The 27808-nt window shown below is 42.4% G+C and overlaps 1 protein-coding gene across 1 annotated transcript in view; it reads left to right on the forward strand.

Annotated features, from left to right (window-relative positions):
• Positions 1-27808, forward strand: part of TMEM185A (transmembrane protein 185A) — a 152590-nt gene that overhangs the window by 48690 nt on the left and 76092 nt on the right. The window lies entirely within an intron of this gene.

Genomic DNA, 27808 nt, shown 5'->3' on the forward strand with positions numbered 1-27808 from the left:
CACTATAAACACATAATTTTTAGCCAGTGCAATCACTTATCCTCTGTTCTTTAGATAGGGAGACAGGACGTGATAAACCTGCATAGTCAGGAGGCTAAATCCACTTTTACATCCGAGACTCCATAGTAGAAGACTTGAATACAGCACCTCATATCCTTAGGCCTGTAGCTCACAGTAATGTAAATATTTAAAAGTCCATGGCATTTTATATTCACAAGGCTTATAATGGAATAGCTTTAATATCCTTACAATGCCAAATCCAGATTAACTCGATAATAGTGGCTCCCAAGCAGGTTATTAGCAGTCATACCCGATATGGAGTAATCCTAGAGGGGGGAAAATAAGAAGTCCTGCCAATGTATACTGCAACCAAGCTGCAGGATGTTGTATTCCAAGAGTTGTTTCAGTTGTAGAAACAACATGGCACCATTACTTAGCATGAAGAAAGGATAAAGAGAGAGCGGTCTATGACAGGTGTTGCTTTAAATAGTTGGAAGATCTGCATCAGGAATAGTTCATAAAAGTGCTTCCAAAGTAGCTCTTACACCCACCGGGCTTGGCAGTCCTCAGTCTTAAAAAACACGAACTTGGCACAGCAGTCTCCTAAATCTTTTAAACTGGCTTAATCCTCCCAGTAATGAAACACGCACTCAGCTAGATGGGTGCATTTATCTGAAACTCACTTATTTACAAGCAACTAAAACATGAAATTAGCTGGTCCCGGAAGGCAGCTTTATACTTCCCAGCCCTTTTGCTACCATAAATCAGTGCATTGAAGAGGGTGCCACATTTGTTTTTCCCATTCTCACATTCTGTATGAACAATCATTTCCCATTTAATGCCAAAGACGATCCTCTGGAGATGTCTCTGCACAGTTCTGTGATTTCTGGCTTCTGTGGGACTAAAAGTGCATATGTGTTGGCAGACATCAGGAGGTTTGCAAAATCTGGAGTTCTGGGAGTGTTTCAAAGGAGGTTCCTTTACCAAACAATGCTACTGTGGTGCAGGCATTGAATGTGAATGATAACAGGGGGATCACCACATTTCCACCAATTATGTCTCTGCAGAGAGCAATCTAGTGAGGAGGAAATAGAGCTGTACGTCAAATGTACGTTCCTCTTATGCCCATATTGTGGTGGAGGCTCAAGTACGCAGACAAACAGCTAGATGCACTCATCAAAAACACTCCACATGCTCTGGGAATACTGGTTCTGCAGAAGGTTCTTATATCACCTCCATAGGGAGGGAGAACATCCTTAATTTATTAGACGTAGAGAATTAATTTCTGCCCAGTTTGGTGAAACAAAGGATTTTCCAGGATTCCTCACCAGTGTATTCACTAGTGTGCCCTTGCTCCATTATGCTATTTCTGAATAACAAAGTGTACAGTCGTCAACTATCATCAATATATAAGATGTTTTCAGCTTTGGGATTCAAAGTTAGTGTGGAATCTTCTGCGTAGGGAATTTGTCCCAGAAATTACACTACCCCAGTAGAGATCACTGGTTCATGACTGCAGAGAATAACACACCCTGAAAGGAGGAAACATCAGAGCAACGGAAGATCGAGGAAGACACCATCACTAAGCCAGCCAGGCCCTGGGCAATTACAGAGCTTCTTCATGCTTCATTTTTGACTGGAAGATAATGCCAGTTGGCTTTTGTCAGAAAAAGTAAGCAGCTCTTGCAAGGTTAAAACATTTTGTGCAAAGTGACCTAAAAGTCAGAATTTGCCTTTTATTGTTCTTTTATAATGTGGCATATAATACAGTTTTAAAAACTAAAAAGGTGCTTTTCTCACTTGTCTGGAAGAATGGCATATTCATAAATAAACCCTCATTTGCCTTTTTACACCAAATTATCACCTGTCACCTGATCATTTCAGCTGTACAACTACTACAAGGATTTCCCTTTATTCTGGAACATTTTCAAATACTGGATTTAAAACGGCACAAAGAGCAGCATTGAGAATGCAATCAGGACCACAGAAATAGGAAAGAATCTGTTTCACTGAAACTTTTAGAAAAGAAAGAGCAACTCTTCATTCATTCCTGCATCCTCTCTGAGGTCTGGAGTAAAGATTTGCTGGGAAAATGAGTTACATGTGAATATACCAGATGATGAGTCAGAGAAGCTCTAGGCAAGAATTCAGAAAATCTCAGTTTTACCAGTGTTCATATGCCTCTAAAACAAGATCCTGAGGAGTTTGTTGTCAGGCACAAGAGAAACTGGGCACGCTGGTTATGCGGCTTTTGTCAGCCAGCAAACTGGATACAGATGGAAGTGGCTTCTCACAAATTCTACTCTCCTCTTAAATACAAGAGTCCTCAAATTTTGTTGGCCTGGGAATAATTGTGAAAAAAAAAAAAAAAAAACCAAAACCAAAAAAAACGTTCTGCCAGAACCTCAGACTTTTTTCATCTTGTCTGCATCAATTTGAATGTTTTAATTCTCTGACGATGGAAGCAACACTGCAGGGTTTTAAAGGGAACACAAGGAGTCTATGTTGTGAGAGATGGGCTCTCTTCTGACAAGTATCAAATAACACCTCCAACCTCCTCCTGAAAAAGTGAAAGAGGAAAATGGAATAAAATATACAACGTGATAGCAAAGATCCCTGACTTTGAGAGCCAAAATTTCATCCTGTGTAAAGAATATGAAAGAAACAGACATTCCCATGTGGAGTTTAGTGGATAGATTGTTGAAGGGATAACATAATTTCTCGTATCTGCATGTGTCTTGCTCAGCCTAGAACAGCAAAACTTTTTCCTCCCAGCACAATGATTCTTGATTAAGGACCAGACTCTGACCAGTTCCAAGGTAAATGAGTAGGAATACCCTGATGGGACTTCTTCCATATCCACTCTGCATTAGAAGCAGAAAAATTAGCCCAGGTGCCCAGGGGAGCAGAGATCCATCCCTCGGTAGGTTTCTGGAAGTTAGCATTTCTTGTTAGGAATAATCCTACCAAGGACAGGAGAGTGGTGAAGGGGTTTCTGGGCAGTCTTGTTTCCCAGATAGTGACTGTAAACTGTTATGTTTTGGTGTCCACAAGCTCACGTCAGTTGCAAACCCCAGTTATGCAACTGAGTTTCCACCAAACTGACTTTGAATTTTCCTGACCACAGACGGGTTTCCAGCCCTCAGCAATGAAAGCCAACCACAACTGCAAGTCTCTCAGCCCTCCTCAAAGAGGGCTAAACCCTCACAGCACTAAACCTTCTGTGCTGTGTCATGCTTCCTCAGCCATCTTGAGGCATTAATGGACAGAATTTGTCCTCTAGAAGGTCACATTTGAGATTTTACCACCAAGCCATACACCCTCTCTCAGTTTTTCGCTTTAGGATTTGAGCAATTATATTGGGTACTTTTCAGGTCAGCTCCTTTAGTCATAAGTTAACCCCAATTTCCATCTACAAATAAAAGCAGAGAACACCAAGCACGTTGCTGAGAAAGTCAGTAGTTAAGAATCACCTACATGACCACGTTATGTCCATGAGAGCTTCTAGAAAAAAGGTCACCACCTATCTATCTGGCTGCACGCTTGGTAGGAAGTGTGCTCTATAAGAAGCGCTTTTAGCAACAGTTAACATTTTCAGGACAATATGTCAGCTAACGGTAACCTTTGAAAGGAGGGTTCGAAGAAAGGTTAAGGGAAGTTAACCTAAATAGCTTAGAGAAATAAAGAGAAGTGTTGGAGGTAATTAATACTTGAGAGGAAATAATGTAAAGGAGAAGAAAGACTTATTTAAGGTTGGCCAAGTGCAATGTACTACAAGAGGTAATGGTTTTAAATTAAAGAAGGGCAAGTTTAGATAAGATAACAAGAAAAAAAAACATTCCAATAGAAGCAGTATTCAACAGCGTAGCAGTCTGAAGGGAGAAGCAGCACAAGCATTATCAACAGACACATTCCAGCCGACGCCAGCTATCACTCTCAGAAGGAAAATACCTGGAATAAACCGCAAGAGATCCTGGTGATTTGACTCAACAATATTTAAAGACCATTCCAAAGCCAACGTCTATGATCCTGTGATTAACACACCCATCACCTATTAATCTTACATATTCCAATGGCTACCACTTCCCACATAAAGCACACTCACCTGACATAGACGGATGGTGGATTGTAGAGCCGTAATGTAGCCCTGTGGTGGATTATTGGTCTGATCCTCCCCTCAGCCACGCATCAGATCTCACCTCATATATGTTACGTTACAGTAAATTTTCAAAGACCAGCCTCCTCCCCCAGAAAAGCCAGATGCAAGAACCACATTGAAAAAGTTAAAAAGTGTTTCAGGTAATGATTTAACAGCATGCTTAGCTGACCACAGTTTGTAAATGTGCTGAAATGTTTCAAAATGAAAATGATTGGATCTTCTAAAAACATGGCATCAGCCCCTATTTTATGAGTTTGTTTGCCATGATCTTCATAATTCTGAAAGAGTCACATCTCCTTCTTCAATCACATAATTTTCCTTCAGTCTACAGTATCTGTTAACCCCTTCTTTGTTTCCAAGGGCAGTTGTTCACCGAAATTTCAAAATGATTTGATGGCTTCTGCCAAGGAATAGAAAAAACATGATGTTGCACAGTCTGAAAGAGGAAACAGCAGAGGATTTCATCTATCACACAGTACACCGAGTAATTAGCAGGACCATTGTTTCACTCTGATTCAAACCATATACTTCGCAGCCCAGTTGTTCTGCTGTGCATGTCTTTAAATGCAGACATTCCCTCAAGACTAAAACTTCTCTGAAAAGCACAGGGAAATTGGAGATGTAGTAGCTGGCTTCAAAGTACAGTGGTTGTTCTCAGTGAGGGTACTAGTGGGGCAAAGAACTGTGGGATTAGGGCTAGATCAGCTGTGATATTCATGGGTTTAGCCAATAACGAAATCTGAGAGACACTGACCCATGCTGGGCTAGAAAGACATAGTCAGACCCACAGCTGTGAAATAAAGGCTTCTGGGTTTTCTTCTTGGCTTCACCACAGATTGCCCACAAGGTTATGTACATAAAAATTCATGCCAGGTTTGCAATGGTTGTTTTATAGACTTTGAACCATTTGACTAAAGGCTAGGTTTTGCCTTCTCTGCAGCTCCAGAACTGCAGAGTGAAACCTTAAAAGGGTTTGCTTGGAGGATTTGCAGTCTTGGCTCTCAGCTGAGGATTGAAACCCTAGCTAGCTTTGCAATCACAAACTTTCTCATAGGCTGATACAGCCAGCTGGAAGTAGAGGTTGGATCTCTGAAGCAGGTAGTAAGACAATCATCAGCTAGTTACAAAAAACTAAGCTTCTGATAGCCACACATCCTCAGATGCTTTCTCAGTAGTTGCATAAGTCATCACAGAAGCAAAGTCTGTGTCATGACTTTCTCCTCATGGGCTGTGCCCCATGGCCATTAATGAGTGTAGACCCCATGCTTTCAGGCAGAGTTCTGCGGTGGGGCAAGATGGGTCTGCCTCGAACTGGGATCTGGTGGGAAAAGCTACAGTTTTCTTGACAAGAAAAATTCTTCTTAGAAAGTTAACAATATTAAAAACTTTAGATTGCCACAAAGACAGAAAGACATGCTTTACTACTATTACATTTCCCTGACATCTCTAATTCTGCGTGTTACTGTACATACACTATATACATTCTTATATGAACAGCCTCACAGACACAACTGTCTATATGTGGCCTAAAAATTCATATCCACCCTAAGCCGGGGGTGCATAAAGAAACAAGAAGATGGCTGGACATTCAAGTGGGACCTTACACTCAGCATGGAAAGATTATCTCTGTAACCATTCATATGTGAGTTTCCTACACAACATTCTATTATTATGTACAGATATAAGACATTTGGAGAGTAAGTGGTCAAATATAATTCTGCTGTTTTGCTTCCATAGTATTCCCTTAACACAGGTGTTAGAGGTGGCAGCTACAAACCATGCATAGCCTCTAACAGTTGTGAAATACATGGTCAAAAATGGTTCTTCCTAATGTATTTATCACCCAGTCTTCTTACTTCTCTGCTTACCAGTTCTAGTTACAATTTCCATCGTTGAAAGGTTTGGGTAGTATATCTAGCTACATTAGTCAGACCAAAAGATTAGTGGGAGAAAGTAGTCCAGGGTTTAGCAGTAGCATTTAATCTTATAGCTGCAACGTAAGATTCTCTCATCCCTTCTCTCAACAGGTTAATTCATGAAGGTTTATTGATGGCCACAGAGACGGTGGGCTCAAAAGAGGCAATATAATAAAAAGGGACTTTAGGAGAAAAGGGAGAGAAAACCATTGATTTATTATGCAGACCCTCAGACTCAGGTCTAGATGAATAGAATTCAGCTTGAAAAAAAAGAAAAAACTAAGCTGAATAAAGTTGAGTTAAATGTAAGTTTAATTTCTGCAAAGAAACTCAGGGAGCACTGTTACTGGCCAAGATCTTAACAGGGCACCTCATCAAATGTCTCGGCTAAAGAAATTGTTGCTTTCTCAACTTTCATTGCCTTAGAAGAGCTGTCACGTTCTCCTCCAGCCCTGTCACTCTCTGCAGAGTATTTTACATGCTCCTGCTCATCCTTATAAGCCTTTGCAGGAAAATGAAAGAGAAAACTCCACAGCTGCTAGTTCCTGTGGCAGAACAGACACATTCGCTGATCTCCTCAGTGCATCAGACATTGGCGCTTAAGCACAAAATTCTCTCTCTAAGTTGGGTTACCTTCCTCTGAAGAAAAAGTTCTGCACAGAGTCGTGGTAGATATGGTTATCTTCAAAGACCACGTGACTATACATTTGTCAAAAGTTAAATAAATCTAAGTTGGATACGGAGAATGAGCTGGATATTTGAAGAAGTTTCAGCTCATGAAAGGAATAAGGTATTTAGAACAGCTGTCTGACAGGGGCAAGAAACCAAACCCACTCTAAGGTGGAGCTTAATAAACGAATTAGAGAAATTGCAAGACTGACTTATCTGCAACAAGATCGTATTTGGGAAAATAGAGGGGTTTTGTAAGTCATTGATTTGCTTCAGTTTCATTGATGTCTGGCAATATTACAGGGTGGTCCGCAGTTTCTAAGTGCCACACTGTTTAGGTTAAAGATTACAGCTAATGTGGTTTTCCAGAATAAAAGCTGTATTTGTGGTTATAATCCCCTTAGACTTTGCCTATAGTTATTTTTTTAGTTGGTGTACCATCATCTACATCAGACACTAAATGGTTTGCACTACACAAATGAAAGGTTGGAGTCAAACAAGCGTTAGCTGATGACAACTCATTCCTTCATGAATTATCCCAGCGCTCACAGCCTACCCAACGTACCTTGGATCTCCGGCCATCTACTCCACACCTTCCTATGTCCATGGCCACCAACAGCAGCATTCACCCTGTTGCTCCCAAAACACAGTGGTCGAAGACAATGAGATGCTTTCTCCATGACTGCATTTGGCACTGGCTTCAGCTGTTCCTTCCCAGTAAAACAGTGGGAGTGACATGACTAGTTGGTCTGCTACTCTCGCGCTGCAGCCTGCCCCCGAGTCCCGGGGACTCCAGCGGAGCAGGGGGGTGCGTGGCGGTCTGCCTGCCTCAGAGCACAGCTCACTCTGGTAGTCTGTAAACAAGGGAGAAAAATGAGCAGCAAAACTCTCTTCCGTAGCTGTTGGCAACGACTGTGCATCATACATACATACACCTACAATTATTTTTCTACACGGGTGTGATCCTTCGCAGGGGCGCAGCCACATGAGCCCCTGCCACTCGCGTCCCAACGAGCTGCTCGCAGGAGCAAAAAGAGCAAAGCTCACCTGGTGCCCTTAGTCCCTCACCAGATACCAAAGACGTTCACACTCCAGAACAGGTTTCTATGCACCTTTTGTTAATACTGTACATTTCTTGGGTGACCAAAATTATTCAGTTTCTAGTTTGCTGTCTTCCAGTTCACAGGGGCTTATTATTAATGGCCCGGTAAAACAATACACAGCCTGTTGTATCTTAATCCAGCAGTCAGTAACGACCAACTTAGAGAAATCATTTTAGACCTATGGGTTTTCTGAGGCCTTTTGAAGGTAATGGCAGTAAAATATGCATATATTAATGTTACTTGCAGAAGGCAGAATATAGTGGCAGTATAAGCAATAATACAGTACTGTGTAATAAAAATTGAAAATTCTTTTCCCGGAGTGTAAATATAAAATACCTCTGGGGGACATATCTAAAGGAAGAGTGTTTCAATAACACATAGTTAAACTCAGAATTATATTTTTCAAAGCTATCCAAGTATAGTCTAATAAATAAGCCATAAAATAAAACAACATTTTACAAGGAAGACTCATACTGTATTTCAAGCTCTTTGCCACTCTTAAAATCATTATTTAATATAGACAGTTTTAGTCACAAAATTTCAAGAGTTTATTCAATATCTTTTATGTGCTTTACAAGGTTATTAGAGAATTTATTTTCTCTTTCCCTTACAGATTGGAAGGTGGGCAGTGATATATGAGCTTTCACATTTTATTTATTCACCAAACTGTTCCAGATGTGATCCCATCATTTATCCACTGACACATCAAACCTGCTGCGTGACCTTTACAGTGACCTCTTTACAACATTTGCTTTCATGCTCTTAAAGTTATAGCAGCTTAACAGTGCTTACTTCAGTGGGAAGACAAGAGAGCTGATTGGGGGGGGGGGCTATAATTTAAAATTAATAAAAATTTAATTCCTCTTCTACAATATGAAAACTGAGTCCAGGTGGTAAACTAGGCAGTGAAGTTATATTCCCAGAAATTTTTCAATCACATTTTACTCCAAACAGTATTTCAGTCCATGGATTTGGAATATACTGGATTTGCACATGCTAAATTTAGCAGGCATTTAAGTCTTTCTCCGCTTCTTGTGATTTGTCACAGCAATAGTCATTCCTGGGGTGATACGCCTTCCTTTACTATACAACAGTACATAGAATGAGGGTCTATCTGCAATTTTCTCCCTTAATAGGAAAAATTACTTATAGTGCACCCAAAATGTCCATTAAGCTAAAAAATACCTACATCATTATGACCTTAGCATTACGCAAAAAAAAGGAATTCTGGCATTATATCTTAGGGAGTCAGTAAGCACATGAAATTATTTCAGGTACAGATCATTCATTCCAGCCAGATCCCAAAGTACAGACCCGGCCAGCTGGGAATTTCCAAGTCTGGTGAACTTTTCCTTAGTAGTTTTTCACTTTATGTACTTCCACTTTTATGCTGATACCAGCAGTAGACATGTCTCCGTTGTGGTTCAAGCAATATTTATGGCCCAAGAGGTAACAGGGAGTATCAAGAAGCAAGCACGCATACACAGATATGCATACATACCCCCACAAATAATCAATCCAGGAGAGTTCCAGCCAAGGGATGAAGCTTTGATTGCATGAAAAAGATGCTGCGTGCCTTCTAAGTAACAACTCTCTGCACTTCAATATCACTTAGAAAAATTCTCACTGACTTAAACAGAAGTTTTGAAGGAACCTTTAAGTAAGAAATAAGCAAAACTTGGGAAAAGCTGTAGTGAGAACTTCTGGATGGTCGTGGTTGCGCTCAGCTCTTCGCTCTGCCCACACCCACTGCAAATTCATTTCACCAGAATGTCTGAATTTTTGGATTCAGATCAAAGCAAAGCCAGAATTGTAAGGTACTGAAGAACACCTCAACCTTTCTCCTCGTCCTTTTCCTCCCACTGTTGTGATCAGGATATACACCACTGCAGGGTAGACATCGAACCAGCCCGGGGTAATAAGTCACCTGAGCCTACCCTGCAGAATCACCTTATGAAAGAACAGAGGAGCAGAACAATCCCTGCGATTGCCTTTCAGCAAACGCTCCCAAGAGCTGTGTATAGACACCTATGGTTAACTCAAACACGGGGTTCTACTGCAGTGACTTTTAACACAAACACCAAGCTGAAGCTGAGCCTGTAAGATTTACAGTCAAAGCAAAAAATCAGATTGGCTTCTGCCACATTTTTTTCCCCCCTGTAAGACAATGTTCTGAAACTGGGGTTTACTTTTTTTTTTGGTAGAAAGAATGATGTTTCAGAGTAAGATCTTAAACAGCCCTTTTTTTGCGATATTAGTTCATCAATAATCGAAAAATGACATCAAAGGAAACACACTTGTTTCTTTAGGTGTAAATCAAAACAAAAAGCAAAGCGGGCAGAAAAACAATGCATTAACGGCGTGTGCTTTGGAAACAGATGAATGGTACAAATAGTAGATCTGAAGATGCCAGCAGGAAAGTATTACGAAGCTATCTGGAAGTATGGCTTCCAGGTTAAGTGATCACAGAAAGATTACAGTAACACACCACAACTAAGTGATTAATATTCTCAGAAAAAAAGAAAGGTGCAGTCCTGTTTTGATCACTTCTCTAGTTCACAGGCTTACGTTGCAGCTGGAGTCATACTTCAAATAAACAGAGCTGAGATTTGAAACTTTTTAAAGAACGCTCAGAAATACATGTCGAGTGAGCTCCCCTGCTCGCTTTCTATCGCTTATCCCTGCTGGCAAAGGAAATGCAACTGTTGGCTTTTGAAAACCACAAATTTGCAGGGTCTGGGGCGTGAGCTGGCAGGAGGCTCAAGCTCCTCGATGTTTGTAATTGAAAAGGACATGAAGTAATTTCCCTGTCCCTATTCTCCATGTTTATCAGAGGCCTGTCTGCAGTAGAGGAAGGGTGACAGGGTAACCTGAGCCTTCACGGAAAACCTGCTTTTTCTCCAAAGTTATTTAGATTTCCATGAGCCCTGGCAGAATTTTGGAAGGAGTCCAAGCGAATGAAGGAATTTGGCTGCTCTGAAAATATCATACAGGAACTTTAAAAATTGAACTGATTTATGCCCTGTAATGTTTTCAATACTGTATAAATTAAATTTGAGTTCCTAGCCTGGATTTTAAGAAGAAATTTTATATGTTATGCACCATGAAAGAACTAGAGGAAAATATATCTTATTGTATGATAATTCCACCTCCCCTATAAGAAGTGCTAGACTTTGCATATATAATACATTCAGAAGAATAATATGGAAAATGCATTACTTTGTAGCATCAAAGGATGTTCCAGAATACCTTGAGGTCCTGACGGCTATTTGGAGTTTGCTAATATCACACAGCACTGTGAAATACATTAGCAATATAAAGTTTGTGTGTTCTCTTCATCACTGACTAACTGGAGAACTGGGCTTGGGAACACTGTAGGCTTCTAAAGTGCACCATCTAGAAAGTGTAACCTAATTGGAGGGAAAAAATTATCTCCTAGACAGGACTGCTTGAAGCAACCTTCAGTCTTTCATGTGCAGATGGCAATGTCTGGGCTTTTTTCCCTCGTGGACATGCTAGCCTATGTCAAATACTCCAAGCAGCGCCTTCCACGCATAGTCTCAGGAAGTCCTCTAGCATCAATAAACAGCCATGTGCTTTCTGAGGCTTTATGATAAACTGTGAGGTTTTCAAAGGAACCACAATTTGCACATCTAACAAACATAAATATGTTTATCCATGGTGCCTTGTCCTCAGTTAGAGGGAGATACAGCTGTAAATAGCTAAATATATTTTCCTTTTTTAATCAGCCATGGACACAACCTCAGCTGGGGTTCTAAAGGTTGAGTCACAGTTGATCCCCGATTTGATTAATCACTGGCCTCCTCTGAGATTTAAGCCTTGTTTCTGGTTCAGAGGTCAGCGTGTACAAAAGGCCGTTACCAGTGAGGCAGCTACCTCTGCGCTAACAAACACGGAGCGCAAACCAACACCGAACTGTAAACCAGAGCACCGCAGAACACGCAGCTTAGCGCTCAAGCTGGTGCCCAGCTTTGAGGCCTGAGGAGAAGCACCAAGAGGCTGAGAAGAGGTAGCTGCCACTCAGAATTGTGAAAAGAGACACTTAGGAGGAGATGGTTTTCTTCCGAAGCCTGAAAGAATAAGTGGGAAGTTAGCAGAAACTGATCGAGTCACAAGAAGTGAAATGACAACATTAAAGCTGTGCTGGCTGCCAGACCTCTCTCCAAGAATTTAGGAGAGTGATGCAGGTGAGGAACCACCCCCCAGGCAGCCAGGAAAGAAAAAAAGTTATTCATCAGGCTACTCTTTCATAAGCAGACCTTTACCTTCAGCGTGTAGATACGTGCAGGGTTGTCACTGGCATTTCGTATGGAGTGGAATAGAATAGAATCTACTGTCTGTAACTTCTTTCATGCGCCACTGTGCTTCCATCCCTGCACTTTGAGTCATCTTTTCAAAAAAGAGCTCTAGATTTTCTGCTTACGATCTTCAGTCCAAGGTCACTTATAACCAGCATCATCACCTGGCACATATTTGTGTGCAACCATCCAACTCCATGTCTTTCCACACGTAAATGAGACAACTATTATCCCAAAGCTCTGGTACAAATGATTATGCAAGGGCAGACTAAAATAAACTTAAAAAAAATATATTAACAGGAGCTATGCTCTTCCAGGACAGATGTTTCTCTCTCTCTTTCTCCATTGTGTGCCATTCATGGCGTTTAAGATACATATTGTCACATAGTCCTTTGAATCAAGGCAACAACCCCTCTCCTGCCTTTGTGACATTAATATCTTCAACCTCTCTTTGCCTGTTGGGACAGGCAACAATCCCACCATTTCAGCAAGCCATCGTGCTAAGATTATACCTTTCTCTTTTTCCAAAATGCACAACTCCTCCCCCACACTACATGCCACAATCCTGGCATGCCGAAAGCAAGAACAAGAACCAACCCCAGACCATACCCACTTTTTATACCTGTGAAAATGGAACAGCCATAATATCCAAAACTTTTTTTGTGGAAAATCTAGAAATTTAAGCTACTGGGAATGGATATTTCCACAGAGACTCCTAGCAAGTGGAGAAAGCTCCAGATCTCAATGTAATTAAAATTATATTTTTCCGTTATTTTTTCCACTGTGTGGCTTTTTTTCCTCCGCTGTAGTATTCTGCAAGCCTTAGAGAAGTGTCTCTGTATCTTAGTACACAGAGGTCTTAGGATATTACTTGAAAACAGTACACCAAGAGGAAATTGTGCAATCAATTCCATGAGAATGCCTCCCTCAGCAATAAACACTGCCTGTGCCAAATAAATGGATGATGTGCGTCATAAATTTCCTTTTCCTGTCAGAGCAGCCACAAAAAATGGATGAAGTTATGCACATTTGTATAAAAATAAAAATGTGTTATTTGGTCTACAGCACACTGTGGACGGAGCACTGCAAGCACTGAGGAGCTGCAGAGCACCAGCTCAAGCAGCCAAAAGCAGAGCTCCTCACACACAAAGGACAGCACATCCAGTTTTTCTTATATTCATATTACACCAGTTCCAGTCTAATTGGTCACCAGTGATGAAGGAATGCCTTAATTTCTGCATTGAACTGAAGTCTTTATGAAAGACCTCTTCTTGTTAAAGAGGAGGTGTTTACCACTTACTGCAAATCAGACCGAGTCACACAGTCTTGGCTGAACAGCCCAAGCTTGACAGTCCAAACCCACTAGCCGTAGGGCTGAAAAGTCAGGGTCTTTTATGCTCTTTTTTTTTTTTTTTTCCTAGGTGCTTTTCCCCTGCACTGACTGAGCATTGCATTTACAGCAAAATACAGGACACCAACTTTAATGCTACTTGGAAAGCTCACCCCAATGGGGATTCAGACTATGGCAACAAAATCTTGGACTACTTTATTCTATTTATTCTACTGTTCTTTATTCTACTCTATTCTGGCATTGTACCTAACAGCAGACAGTGTTACTGCTATCGCCAGTGAGACCACCTGACTCTGAGCCTCTCTGTGTCCCGGCAGAGTGATGCCATTCATATTCCCTCACACATCTCCAAAACCCGTTCCTGCCCAGGACACACTGACATGAAGCAGTATCATCTCTGCCTCTCCATCACATCCCACCTTGGGAAACAACTGTTTTTACCAGCCACTTCCATAAGATTCCTCCTTCAACTAGAGAAAAGAGAGAGTTGTAAACATTAATATGTCACAAATACAATTCAAAGAGCTGCTATTCATTTTTCATTTTTAGACTTTATTTTTTTCCCTTCAGACTGATCTCAGTTTCTCTGATATTATTCTTTCTGCTGGGTCAAACGACATCTGCTGTATAAAAAGGAAAGTAAACCCATTTGCATTATCAAGTTTACATACTTCTATTTATATTTTCCTGTAGTTGCTTCACTAGGAATTGCCCTACTCTGCTCTCTGATACTTTGTGAACTCTGGGTCCGTAGGAAGATCTTGGTGTGACTTTAGCATCAATAACCACTGCACAGGCCTTAGCCTGACAAACCACAACAGCTACACAGCAGGATTTACAGCCTGTGTCCACATCGCCCCAAGAAGTACGGAGCAGAGCAGCGATGGGTACCCTCCTCCCACCCTTGCTGCCTGCTCTGTAAGTGCACTGGGCTGCATCCACCACCTGCCATCCCTGCTGTTACGCAGGGTTCGCTTTGGCCACAAAAGAAGTCACTGACAACTGCCTTTAAAAGTCAGCGTAGGCACAACTATAATCTGTTGAAAAAACACATGTAGATATAAGTTGTCAACTGCACCAGCTGGGCATCTGGGCTGCCTGTAGGACTGGTACCAGCAAACGAAGGTGATAACTTCTCTTAGGGCTCATAAACAGTGAACCAACAAATCCAGAAAGAGAAAAACAAGTTCCCACATCCAAACCTGACTTAGTCCAGCAAGAACAAAGCTATTCAAACTCGTGGAGTGCTTCACAGCTCTGGCTCTGGCCTCTGTGCCTGAGGACCACTGGCAGCATTCAATGCCTTTGTTTCGCTCTTCTGCTTCTCAAAGAATAGAGTCAGAGGGAAAAAAAAATTAAAAGGAAAATTCCCAGCTCTTCGGAGGCACAAGATGAAATCAATGGAATTGATTTGATCCCAGCTGCAATTTCACACACTGAAATGCCAATCTTTATCCCAAGTCAAAAGGAGATGAGAGCTATAGCAAGCAGGACAGAGCAAGGTAATAGTGTTTGACCAGATATATTCCTCATGAGTAAAGGTGTTACTCTCATGTTGGGTCACTTCTGAAAAGAGCAATTGATTCAACCATCAGAGAACTGATCCACACAAAGGGCAATGAAGAAAGGATTCTTTTGCTTGGAAGGACAGGTAGGGACCTCAGGAAGCCAAGGTAAACTCTGATGAGGTCCCATCATTTTTCCTGTGGCTCATATCTACCCTTTGGTGCTTACTTTCCTCCTCTGCTGCTACCTCTACTTTTCAAGCAATAACGAGGATCAGAGCTGTAGGAGTTTCCATCACGTCCTTTATAAAAAAAAAAAAACAAACCAAAAAACACTTGACTTTTCCATAAGGCTTCTTTCTAAGTAGATGACAATTTACAGACATAAAAATCTTTGCTGGTACTTCCTAAGGTTAAGGAAAAAAAAAAGGCTGTCTCCATATGTTCACATTTATTCTTTGAGGTAAGTAAGCACATTCCCTGTAATTCTACTAAACTGCTATGATAAGATGGATTTCCACAGCAGACTTTCCCCCCATGAAGACAGTACAAAGAGCTCTCATGCACAGAGAAGAGCACACAATCTGAACAGACATGCACAGAGCTGATTTTCATTCTGGTCTGAACCTTCAGTATATTTCTGAGCACCAGCAAAACCTTTATTGCTGATCATGAGAGCAGTAATTTTGCTAGCACACAGCTGGCCACAGGAACATCGTCCCAGTTGTTTATGCTTTCCACTGAGGTTGTAATCTCAGAGGAGCACACAAACACCCTTACAAACCCTTCTCCTCCCAGACACAAATCAGGTAGGAATGTGAAGTCAGCCTGCCTTCACTTCCAGAGGCAACATGAAGGACACCTTCCTGTTGAAACACAAAAAAGTTGCTCCTCACAACAGCATTCCCTTTGTGAGACCAAACTAAGATACATCCTGTGCGTGAGGATGCAACGTGGCTGCCATCTCGCTGCAGCACAGGTGGCTCCTGAGTGGGACGACGGAGCAGTTGCACCATATCTCCTGCTCGGGGGTTGCTGCCCAACTCACTGAGTGGCTTATACCTGGATGGATAAAGTCTCACAGGCCTTTATTCAACACATAATCCAAAGGCCATATGTATGAAAAAAATGAAGTGTTCCCAACATAACCTTTTTCACCTAGATTTTCTTGTTGAAATTGATGGGGGTGCTATTGCTGCAGCCAGGAACGATCAGAGCATCCTGTATCCAGCACCTGCCCCTTTGCTCCACTGTCAGCCTCATCCCACAGCAAGGCATGGACCTCCGGAGCCTGTTGTGTCCAAAGTCACCCCCTGACAAGACACTCCAGAAATCAAGGGGAAGGTTTCAGAGAGCGATTGTCGACTTGTGTCTTTAGCCTAGAATTACAGCGTTCCTGATCTAGAAAAAACTGCTGGGAGTTGCGAAAGAGTGGGATTTTGTACAATGGTATGAATAGTTGATGGTTCCAGTCTAGTCAAAAAGCTTCATAAGAAGGGCCTGATTTTGGAGTTTGAAGTATTTCCCAAAGGGCACTAGGGTATGGAGAATCATGCCACAGTTTTTATGGTTAACTGAACATTTCTTTTCAATCTCTGAAGGCCCTGGAGTTTGTTTGAATTGTGAATGATGGCTCATGTCCCAGGCTCTGTGTGTGACATCCTCTTCTAGTGACAAAGTTCACACACTAAGCCTCAGTCAAGAATCCACACGTACCCTGAAAGTTGCTGGCACCCACAGCATATAATTAAGATCATATGAGACTTGGTATTTCTTTCCCTTGCCCAACTACATTCAAGAAAAGGGCCACATAACCCTCTTTGCCTTTAAGATTTGGAAGGTAAATCCTATAATTTCTAGCTGTAATTTCTGTTTAAATGTTTCTTTACGCTCTCCACAGTACCTATTGTCACTGTACATCACGGCATGAACATTTCCCACAATATAGCAAGGAGCTATTTTCAAAAGCAGATAGAAGAGTTAAAAGTGCAAAGCCCCAGTCAAAATCTTTCCAGCATGAATGATTCTATGAGCAGGGAAATTACATGAGCAGCACAACATAGATTCTCATCTCAGTGGTGCCAGGAGGTTATTTTGGCAGGTTACTCTGAAGGCCTGAATTTGGAGGGGTAAAAGGTTGGATTGGCAAGTTGAAATAGCAAAGATAATTCTACATATTTTATAGCAATAACCAATTCTGCTCCAGGGATTTTAAACAGCAAGAATAATTACAAGTTTTCCTTTTGTATTTGGTCATTTAGTTCATCAGCATTTTATTACTGTATCAGTTAAAGAAGAGAGGAAAAGCAGTATTTTAAATTGCTGTCATTTAAGCTGCTGCCATAACTGCAACTTATAACTAACAGCTTAAGGTGTATACAAACCCGGAAAGCTCAGCCTTCCTCCAGTGGTCAGGGCTGGTTAAGAAAGGAGCGGAAGAAATGGATATTATGACAGTTTGTCAAGTGCATTTCTTACCTGGCACGACTGTGTTGTATTAACTGGCTCTGGGCATTGACAAGCTTGCTGTAATCCGAGGGAAAGCAAAATAAGATTGTCTCTTGTACAGCTCAAATGAAATCAGCTGTCCTCTATAGCTGAGTAAATTCAGAGCAACTTGCTAAACTTGCTCTGAATGTACACCAGTAAAAACAAAAGAAAAATTTGTTACTGAATTTTTATGTTTGGAAATGCCATGGCTTTGTGAACTCCTTTGAGTGTGGAAGGAAAGCCACACTGGAGAGTTTCAATGGCCAGTTTTTTTCATGTTCCCCGCCCTGCCTTCAGTTTGATTACTGAGCTTCTCCCCTTCCACAGTAACAACTTTGCTTCCCTTTCATTCAAATCTATGGGGAAAAAAAGTATTGTTCACTCTGCTGCACAATCTGAAACTTGGGAGCAACTCCTTCATTGGAGATGGGGTTCCTTCAGGAGCCAGAAGAAGCAAGGTAACTAAAGAGTTCCACTTCACAGGGGGAGGAGAAGCAATGTATTAGGGAAAAACAAACCAACCTCCAGTAGGAGAGCAGGGAGTAGGAGAGAAACAGGGGCAAAAGAAAAGGAAAAACTAAAAGAGAAAGAAGAGATGGAAGGGAAGAAGCAAGAGAAAGACAGAGAGAAATAAACATTCTGGAGAAAAATATAACTGACTTCAAAATTGCCAACCTCTGTTAGTGCTTAAAGGGAAATTCTTTGTACTCCTCAGATTTCCTCTTTAGAAGATGAATGGATGGGGTGGGCAGAAGCCTGTGGAGGAAAACTCAGCGCTCTTGCCTTTGTTTGCAAGCTGGGTTCTGCAGGGCTGCTCTTTGTTGCCTTATGCTACAGCACACTGGTACAATGGCCAACACCACCGAAAATATTCCAGGTGGGATCTAACACCTTCTATAGCTGCAGACATATCACTTCTTTGTTTTTTATCCTGTTGCTCCATCAGTGCAGCCTTGTCTTTTGCTTGTCCTTTTACTACAGCTGTGATCTAGGCGGACAGTTTCAATGATTTTTCCAAAAGAAACTAACCCCCACAAAGATCAAATCCCTCTCTTAATCCCTCTGGTGGATGCTTGCTCTGTTTAGCACATATTCCTCACTCTGATTCTCTGCTTGCAGATTAATTACCTTACATTTCTCTGCACTGAACTCCATTTTGCCATCTGCTAGCAGAGTCATTGAAGAGATCTCTGTCCCAGTGAATCTGCTTAAGTTGTGTCCAGTCTTGGGGAGACCTTACACTAAATTATCTCTTCCCTCCACCCACTGCAAAGCTGGAATAACTTCTCAGACATCAGCAGCTTCGCTGTTCTCAAAGCCCAATAAACACATTGACTGCTCTGAAACACGTGGCAGCCCAGCAACACCGGCAGCCCCTCACCGTGGCTCCAGAGACACTGGTGACTCCAGATCATGCTGACAACTGCTCCCACCCAACAAAGACATGAAAGGGCTCCTGACTGAACAGGCTGGGAACTCAGAGCGGGGTCTAGCTAGGATGCTTTACTGTTGGTGGTGCCAAACCTGGGCTGCCTTAGCGACATGAGCATGGTGGGGCACCTTTGTGCTGCCTGGATTACGCATTACAGAGGTCCTGCAACAGTCCCAAGAACAGCCTTCTGCCAGCTCGAAAAGTTTTCATCTGTGCTTATTGTCTCATACCCGCCCTGTTGAGCAGGTTTTGATCCAACAGCCTCTATTACCTCCTCTTCCTTTACCTTTTGCCTTAGCTATTAATCTCTAATGTGGAACTTTGTGAAATGCTCTTTGAAACTCCAAGCGCACTGCTGAATTCCCCTTATCTAGCCTGGCAGTAATATCTTCAAAGAACTCCAGGAGGTTAGTTAAGTATGACCTCCTCTAGCTTCAAGCTCAGCTTCCCAGCAAGCCCTTCACTTCATTGCTAGAGATGAGAGGAAGAGGACAGGGAACTCTGGGACAAAGAGGTGCATCAGTGTTACAATAAAGCCAGCAGCAGACACAGCACTGCTCCTGCTGCCCAGCACATTTTTAAATCACATTGGTGACACCACACTCTATGGCTGCACCTTCTCTTTTACAAGGACACAATGCAAATCGTGTCTTGCAGGCAAGATGCCGCTGCTGGCACCATGGAGGACATTCAAAGGGGCACCAGGGATTTCTGAAATAAAGCTGAGGATGCAGGGGCACATTCTGCATCTTTGGATACTCCCTTAAGACCCTTTAATGCCTTTAAAACCTGTTGGCAGGTTCTCATCTTTCATGCCTTCCAACCATGGAGCCATTTTAGACTTACACAATGCTGCAGGAAATTTTTTCACCATGAAGGTGTCCAAAAACTAGAACAAGCCCCCCAGAGAGGTGTTTCCACCTGAAAATCTGCCGAAGTCCTGAGGAACACTGCCTAATTTCACAACTGGCCCTGATTTGAGCAGGAAGGTGGACTGCAGGCTATATTAGAATAAAGCTTATTAGTGATTTTTATCACCCCTTTGAACCCAGCCCCATCTTCCAGCTCTTAATTGGTGAGTCCAGGAACCCAAGTGTAACTGTAACCAGTCCACTGTCCTTCCAGAACCTGAACTGGGAATAGCTACAGCCTGATGAGTTCCTGCCCTTCTGCATCAGCCCAAGCAGTATTTAAAGCTCATCTCCGCAACGAAGTGAGTCCGTGTTTTAATTCCACCTCTGCTTGCAATATGCAGAATTTCCACTTGCACTATGCTTCCTTCTCTCTCACAGAGCACCTTGCTGTGTTTCCATTCACACATCATCTCTTGCTGGTTTCTCATTTACATCATAATACTGGAGTTGCTGTTTACACTGAGGTGCACAAAGGTATGTTTTACATCTTACTGTGGTGTGATCATTAACATCGAACTGCTGGCCCCAGGGAGTTTCATGACTGGATTCAGATCCATCTGTCCTGTGTTCCCAACAGGGGTTCCCCCTGCAGGCCTGAATATTTTGGCAGGAGACAATTCAAAATGTGCAAAACACTGCATGTCAGGCAGAATGTGTTACTTTAAATGATGCTCTATTATATGAATGTGCTTACTGTTTTGTATCTTAGCTCTTTTGAGAGCAGCCTCTTCAGAAATCATGGTGCAATCTGTGCTCCATCACAATAAAAGTGCTAGGTATACCTGCAGTGAGGTAAACTCCCTTAACATTCTCAATTTATAGATAAAATCTCTCCACAATAACAAGAAAAGACATGAGATAGATTTCCTTATTTACAGCTGATACAAGGTAAGTAGATTTTGGTGCATTCTCTTTATAGGTTTGCATCTCAAAGGTATATATAATGTTTCTACCAGCCGTATCTGCATAGTCTCTCTAGAAACTAAAATAAAGACACACATGGCAGTGCTTCAGATTTAACCCACAGAGTCACAGACTGATGCAGCTCTGAGTCTTAATGGTGGGAGGAACCAGGTGTTTCAAATATGTTGGGAGCCACACTGTCCACAGGCAGTGGGATCCAGGCAGGGGGAAGGAGACATCTGCTCTGCAAGTAAACATCCACCTGGCAACCTACATGAAAACAAGAGCTATGGAGAAAAATGAGGACAGTGAACATGTCTTTTCTTTATAGGAAGTCCTGTAGAGGTTTGGTTTCAGCAGGAGGTAGTCCTTTTTTATTTTTCATTAGTTGGATTTACACCTGGGGCTTCCTGCAGCTGCCCTTGAATTCCTTTCCACTGTGTTTATCTACCACTGGCTCTAGTACATTAGATCAGACCCCAAAAGAGTAGATTTTAAGGAACATGTGTAGATGGACAAAATTCAGCAATTTTTTACCTTCAAGCATGAGAACAGAACGTAGCCCTCTTTCTGCCCTCTATGTCCTGGGAAGGAAGAGACACCATCTGCACTGGTGGGAAACATCTCTTCAGCGCTGAGGACAAAAAGGAAATTCTGACACTGGGCATAGAGCAGGCTCAAATTACAGCCTGAAAGTGGCTGGGTTCTGTGAAAGAAATATGAAAAAAAAAATTACTAGCAGAATAATAAATTTGACAGAGCTTATCCTAAACAATAGCAATCTCTGTAGGCATCTCAGAAGTTGCAGGGCACACACTTGCAAACAGAAGTGCCCTCAGGAGAGATCCACAACACAAACTGGACCCCTAGGCTGGCTGTGGGCTGCATCCTTTCATCTGTAATACACAGCTCAGGCTGACCTTTAGCAAGGAAAAATAAGAAAGGGAGGTGACTGTTACTGAGTCACACAGGGAGTGGGGGGAATAAGGTGTGAATTACGATGGGGAAGGATGGAGAATATTTAGAAAATCTTAGGAGACAGAACATTTTAAGAATGCTGCTGGATGGGGCAGACACATAGCAGTGGTTTTGCAGAAGTGGTTGTTTTGGTGCAGGTTTGCCACTGGGTTTCCCAAGGTTTTATCAGGAGAGATGCCTGAAGTCGGAGATTTCAAAATCCACAGGCACTTTTGAAAATCTTGGTTCCATATATGTCCTGCAGTGCTCCAATAGCTGTGTAGTCTTGAATTTACTTAGCATTAAGTGCTGCTTACAAGGGTCTGAACAGGTATCTGTCTAGGAAGTTGCTGGGTCCAGATCTGGCATGGGATCTGATGGCGAAACTCCATCTCACCCTCTCCTCCCCACTACAGGTAACAAGCTCAAATAGAAAGGGAGATTCCTCAGCACCAGCCCAATGCTCGTAGATGGAAAAGAATAAAACAATCCCAGGATCATTCTTTTTCTTTCATTGCAGGGCTACCAAGTCAGTATAATAGTGTTGCACAGATATTCATACTGGCTTTAAGCAAGCTATGGTGCAGCCAGCAACACCGTGATGATGGTAGCATGGTATAAAGCATAGGTTGGGTAAGAGTTATCACCAGTTTATTCACTTTCTTGGCAGAGCTTTGCAATCAGTGGTGACCACTGCCTATCCTTCACTGCATTGCTCACTATACACAAAGTAGGTGACTTTCAGCTGGTTCAGCTACGCTTGTATCTACTCAGGCCCACAGGTGGAACATAACAACTCACCGAGTTGACTCACCTGCACATGAGGCATCCACTTTGTGAACTCAGATTGCAGGGGAGAGCCCAGAGATGGTGCCTGCTACAACACAACTTCACGCCAGTCAGAAAAGTCACATAAAGGAAGGTGGAGAAAAAAAAAAATCACCGAGAATTAATCAAGCCATCATCAGTGGCTCCAGCTGCAATAGCTGTGCAAGAAAAACAAATAAATCAACCTATGGTTAAAAATAGCCCTTTTGATTACTGTCTTCAGTCTTCGTCTAAAGACAGAATAACGACATAACATTCTCTCAGGAACTAACCCTTGTCCAATATTTTACTGCTCCTGCCCTTAGAACTAGTCAATACTTGCAGAAGATAGAGAGGTGGATTGATTAGAGGTGAAAGATACCTGTGCTGTACACATTTGCTCTTGCTGGGCCCAGGACACTGCCCTCAGGGGTCACAGGAGGGATCCCAGTACCTGCACGACCCAATGGCCATGCACAAGTTTTCATGCCCAAGAAGTCATATCAAATGAGTCCAGTAGTCAACCAGCGAGTCAAAGGCAGTGAGTGCTCATTTTGGACGACTGACGTCTTAGGAAAGAATTACGTCGATACCCACATCTCACAGCAGGAACTGCAATGCTGCACCTCCAGGACCTCATGCCCACCTGCACCTGCAAATTAATGTTTGCAAAATACATCTTCCACGTGCTGCTGTCTCTGGGGCTGCTGTTGCTCCCAGTGGTCTCTGCTAATGCTCAGGTTCTAATGGCATTCATAAAATAAAAAAATATAAAAGATACGAAGCAGGAATAGAACCATAGAATCATAGAATCGTTTGGGTTGGAAGAGACCTTAAAGATCATCCAGTTCCAACCCCACTTCCATGGGCTGGGACATCTTCTAATAGACCAGGCTGCTCAAGGTTCCATCCAACCTGGTCTTGAACACCTCCAGCGATGGGGCAGCCACAACTTCCCTGGGTGATCTGTGCCAGGGCATCACCACTCTCATGGTGAAGAAATTCTTCCTTACGTCTAGTCTAAATCTGCCCCTCTCCAGTTTATACCCATTGCCCCAAGTCCTATCACTACAGGCCTTTGTGAACAGTCCCTCACCAGCCTTCTTGGGGATACTTGTAATACTTGGGAATACTTGTAATAGATTTTTAACCTTTTTAACTCCTTTAGATTAATTTTTAAATGATACCATATCCGTAAGAGGAGAAATCGCTTGCATTAGTGTTGTCATTCCATAGAACAGAATAGTTTGGGTTGGAAGGGACCTTAAAGAACATCCAGTTCCAACCCCCCTGCGATGGGCAGGGAAACTTCTCACGGGATCAGGGGGCTCAAAGCCCCATCCAACCTGGCCTTGAGCATCTCCAGGGATGGGGCAGCCACAGCCCCCCCTGGGCACGGCCGGGGCTCAGCCGGCGGGATGTGCCGCCCCCTGCTGGCAGCGCCCCGCGCTGCAGGTGCCGCGCTCCCGCGTGGCCGGGACACGCGGGGAGACCCGATGGGACACTCGGGGGGACAATTCACAGCGACTCGATGCTAAAATCCGCGTCCCTAAAGTCACTCCCTCCAGTGGATGGCACGTGCGTTAAATAAACAGCCCCGGTCAGTGACATCGCACAGATAATTGCAGGTGTTCCCGTTGTCCACATTACATGTCTAATCCTTTCTGGAGCCCTGCTGAGCTCACGGCCTCAGTTTAAACCCTGAGGCAGTAAATGTGACAGGTTAATCACAGGGCTTGTTTCTGAACACCCGAGTGGCCTCAGTTAATTTTAACAGTGGCATCTTCCCATTTCAATATTTTCTTGAGAGGGGGCAAATAGAAACAACCAGTGTCTGCTCTCAGGACAGGCAATATTTTTATACAGTCTTTATTATATTTCCTTTATTACTCATCCCACTTATTTGTTGGCCCAGACTTTTCAGTCTCTCCTATGTGCGAGTTTCCCCCGAATTCAGGTTGTGGATGATAAACCACCACCTTATTACGTGAAGTGCCCAACATATTTAACCTGTTCTCACAGGTGCCAAGCATCGCATTGCAGTACTGACTCAAACATTTGCACTCCCTGGTCTTGCGTATCCCATATAGTCAGCTTGAATGTGCAGTCCTTCTTCTCCTGCATCTATTCAAGCAATATAATCACCATCACACCATTACCCAGAATCATCTAAACTCCGTTTTAAGTGTAACATAGAGTCAGCTCCTCCTTCTGTTTAAAGAGGAAAACTAATTCTGATTATACTCCTTGCTTGCAGTTTGTGTTTAGTGGTTCCAGCATTCATCTGTAGCTCAGTGTTTACATAGGATACACAACCTGTAAATCTAAGATTAGATTATACAGAAGGATGTTTTGGGAATGCTACACATAAATAGATGGCTTCAGCATAGTCTGATTCATCCACACTAATTTTTTCCGACTTCTAATCACATGTCATTTGCCCAAGAATGTTCTCATTTTTTCAAGTACTATCAACACTGAAAGCAACAAGACCTCACCCTAAAAGCTATGTGCTGCCTGCTGGCAGCTGGCTCAAGAACGCTCAGACAATGATGAAGAATGAGAGTGGAGCTTTTCTGAGCCTGCAGAGAGGAGATACCTGTTCCCTACAACAAAACCCTCAGAAATGGGTACCTCTTCTAAAATCACACTCCCAAACCGATCTTCTACTCCATTACACAGTGAGTCACTGACTTGGCTCCACAAGAGAATCGGGAACCACAGTCTTGCGCTATCCAGACCTCCTTCGGTGGATCATCACACCACAGCACCACAACATCAGAAACCATATCCAACAGAAAAACACTGCCCCAAAGCCTTTTGCTCCATGCAGCGCAGTCCCTTCCCTTACACCAGATGAGTTACGGTTATGGATGGCGTCTTGCTGCCTCTCATCCTCCATTCATCCAGGACAACGTATTCTCCTGGTCACCACCACATAATTTGCAAGTACGAAATGCAGTCCTAGGATAATGGAAGACATTTAAGAAATATTTAGACATCTCCACAATATAATAATCACTACTGACAGTGTATCAGGGTGACGCATCAAACCCTGAGAATGGGCTGGAACATGTTTGACTCTCATTGCAAAAAGTCAGCCTGCAAACACACAGAAAAAACACGCAGAAACAAACACGCAGTTTGACTTGAGCATGACAACTAAGTCCTAATGTCCCTGGGTAGTTCTTTCTTTTTAATGTATACAGGTTGATATAACCCATACATATCCACCACTATGGCACATTGCCTCTAACCGTTTGTGAGACTGGCATCTCTACATACTGCTACTGTTGAAATAAAAACAGGAAAAGGTGTTTAGAAACATGACTCAAGTCTTCAATGTGAATTGAAAAATACTAGGGAAAAAGATACAGGGTGGTATTTCCGGAAACATGTACTAGGACACAGGAGTTTTATCTGTTAAAGCAACAAAAGGACACGGCTCAGATTTTTGGTTTTCTCCCACAGGCCTTTTATGTCATTTAGCAGGCCATGCTTTGCCCACAAATCCATTTTCACAATCCTTCAGTAGCTTTCATCTTTTGTCTATCTTAAATTAAGGCTTAAGCCATCAAGCTTGTGAAGGAGCCGACTGGTCTACGGACTGAGACACCGCTATATCCAGTCTTCCACAGGCAAGTGACTCAAAGGCACCCTGCACAAACCCAACCCTGTGGAGCTTTCCCAAGCTGCATGTTTCTTGCAGCAGCCTTCCGTTGCCTGGCTTATCTGTTATACCTACAGCAACAAGCTGCTCCAGTGAGACTACCTTTTATCTTCTCCAAATGCACCTCACATTGCTTCACCAGAGAGAGCTGAAGTGCAGCGATCGCTGATCTCAACTGGGAGTTGGTTTCTTCTAACAAAGGGCTGCCCACCCCACATGGTGTCCATCTGTGGTGGCACAGTGGTCTTGAAAAGCTGGAATGTCACTACCCAAGTGTGTGGGCCTCATTAAACAGAAGGGGCTAACAGTTAGAAATGCAACCACAGCCTTGCAAAAGGCTAGTTGAAACTCACGAGCTGCTAAATACAGTTTGCATAGTGTTGGGGAAGTCATTAAACTCCAGAGTTTTAATGTAATTAGTGGTGCAGCTAAGCCCCACTTGGGATTTGCAAGAGCATTAAGGTAGTTACTAGAAAAAAAATTCGCTCTTCTCAGTGGCTACATCCTGCAGTGGTAGAAATGAAGAGAAAGATCTCACACCCCACCTCACAGGTCGTGGTGAAGAGAAACTCACTGAAATCTGTGACACTATGGTGATGGAGATTCTTCTGATTTTTGGCTATTTCCTTCACAAATGGGCTTATTAAAGTAAAAAAAAAATAAAATTTGATGAGGGAAAGAAAATAAAAATATTTATCAGCATATTTCCATTAAAAATTCAGAACACGATCATTATTTTTAGCTAAGTTTAAAACACCTTGTATTTCAAAGTGGGATCACTTCTCCATCTTTATTAATAATTCCCTATAGTGAACAAGAAGAGTATAATTTTCCTTACACCTTTAGGGAACAAACAATTTTCCCATTTTCTACCACACTAATATACTTTTAATGGCTGTAAATTGTGCACACATAAGAAGTCAAAGATTCCTATCATTTCAATCTACATGAAAGTTTCAGCTGCAGCATTTACCTTCTTCTGACTCACTGATTTTAAAATTACACAAATGCCCCCACAGATCTTTTGAATTAAAATAAGATCCAGCTTCTGATTTAAAGTGTGAAGTTAGCCCCCTGAGGGAAGCAAATTGATACCTTGGAAATCCAGATTCCAGTATTTTTTTCACATTGAAGTGAGGATTTCTTGAGAAAATACGAGTGGTACCGACACCCCACATGTATCAAATGACCGGTTTTGGAGCAGGACTTTGATTCATCACCGTATCAGCCAATACATTTTCTTGTGCCACATCAGGAGCACGGGTAGCTGAAACAGAAACAAAGGATGGGTTGGATGAACCCATAAGTAGCAAAGGAGAAAGCAGCAGCTGTGATGAGATTCAAAGCTATGCTAGTTCCTCTTAAAACCACTCTTAAGTTGCAGTGTAAAATCCATGCTCGTTAGAATTTGTATTTCAATCAGAGGCCAATTTAGTGCTATCATATTTGTGACAGTAGATCTACAATCCAACCTCAGCACACTTGCTGGCTTTCTGTAACCTAATGGTGAGACACAAACTGCTCCTAATCAAATCATTAGCAGCTAGAATAAATGCACAGGAATGGTCCATCCTATAATTTTTCTGTTCGTAAGACCTTGTTGGAGAAGAAAA

Source organism: Cuculus canorus, chromosome 10, assembly GCF_017976375.1.
Source record: "Cuculus canorus isolate bCucCan1 chromosome 10, bCucCan1.pri, whole genome shotgun sequence".
NCBI lineage: Eukaryota > Metazoa > Chordata > Aves > Cuculiformes > Cuculidae > Cuculus > Cuculus canorus.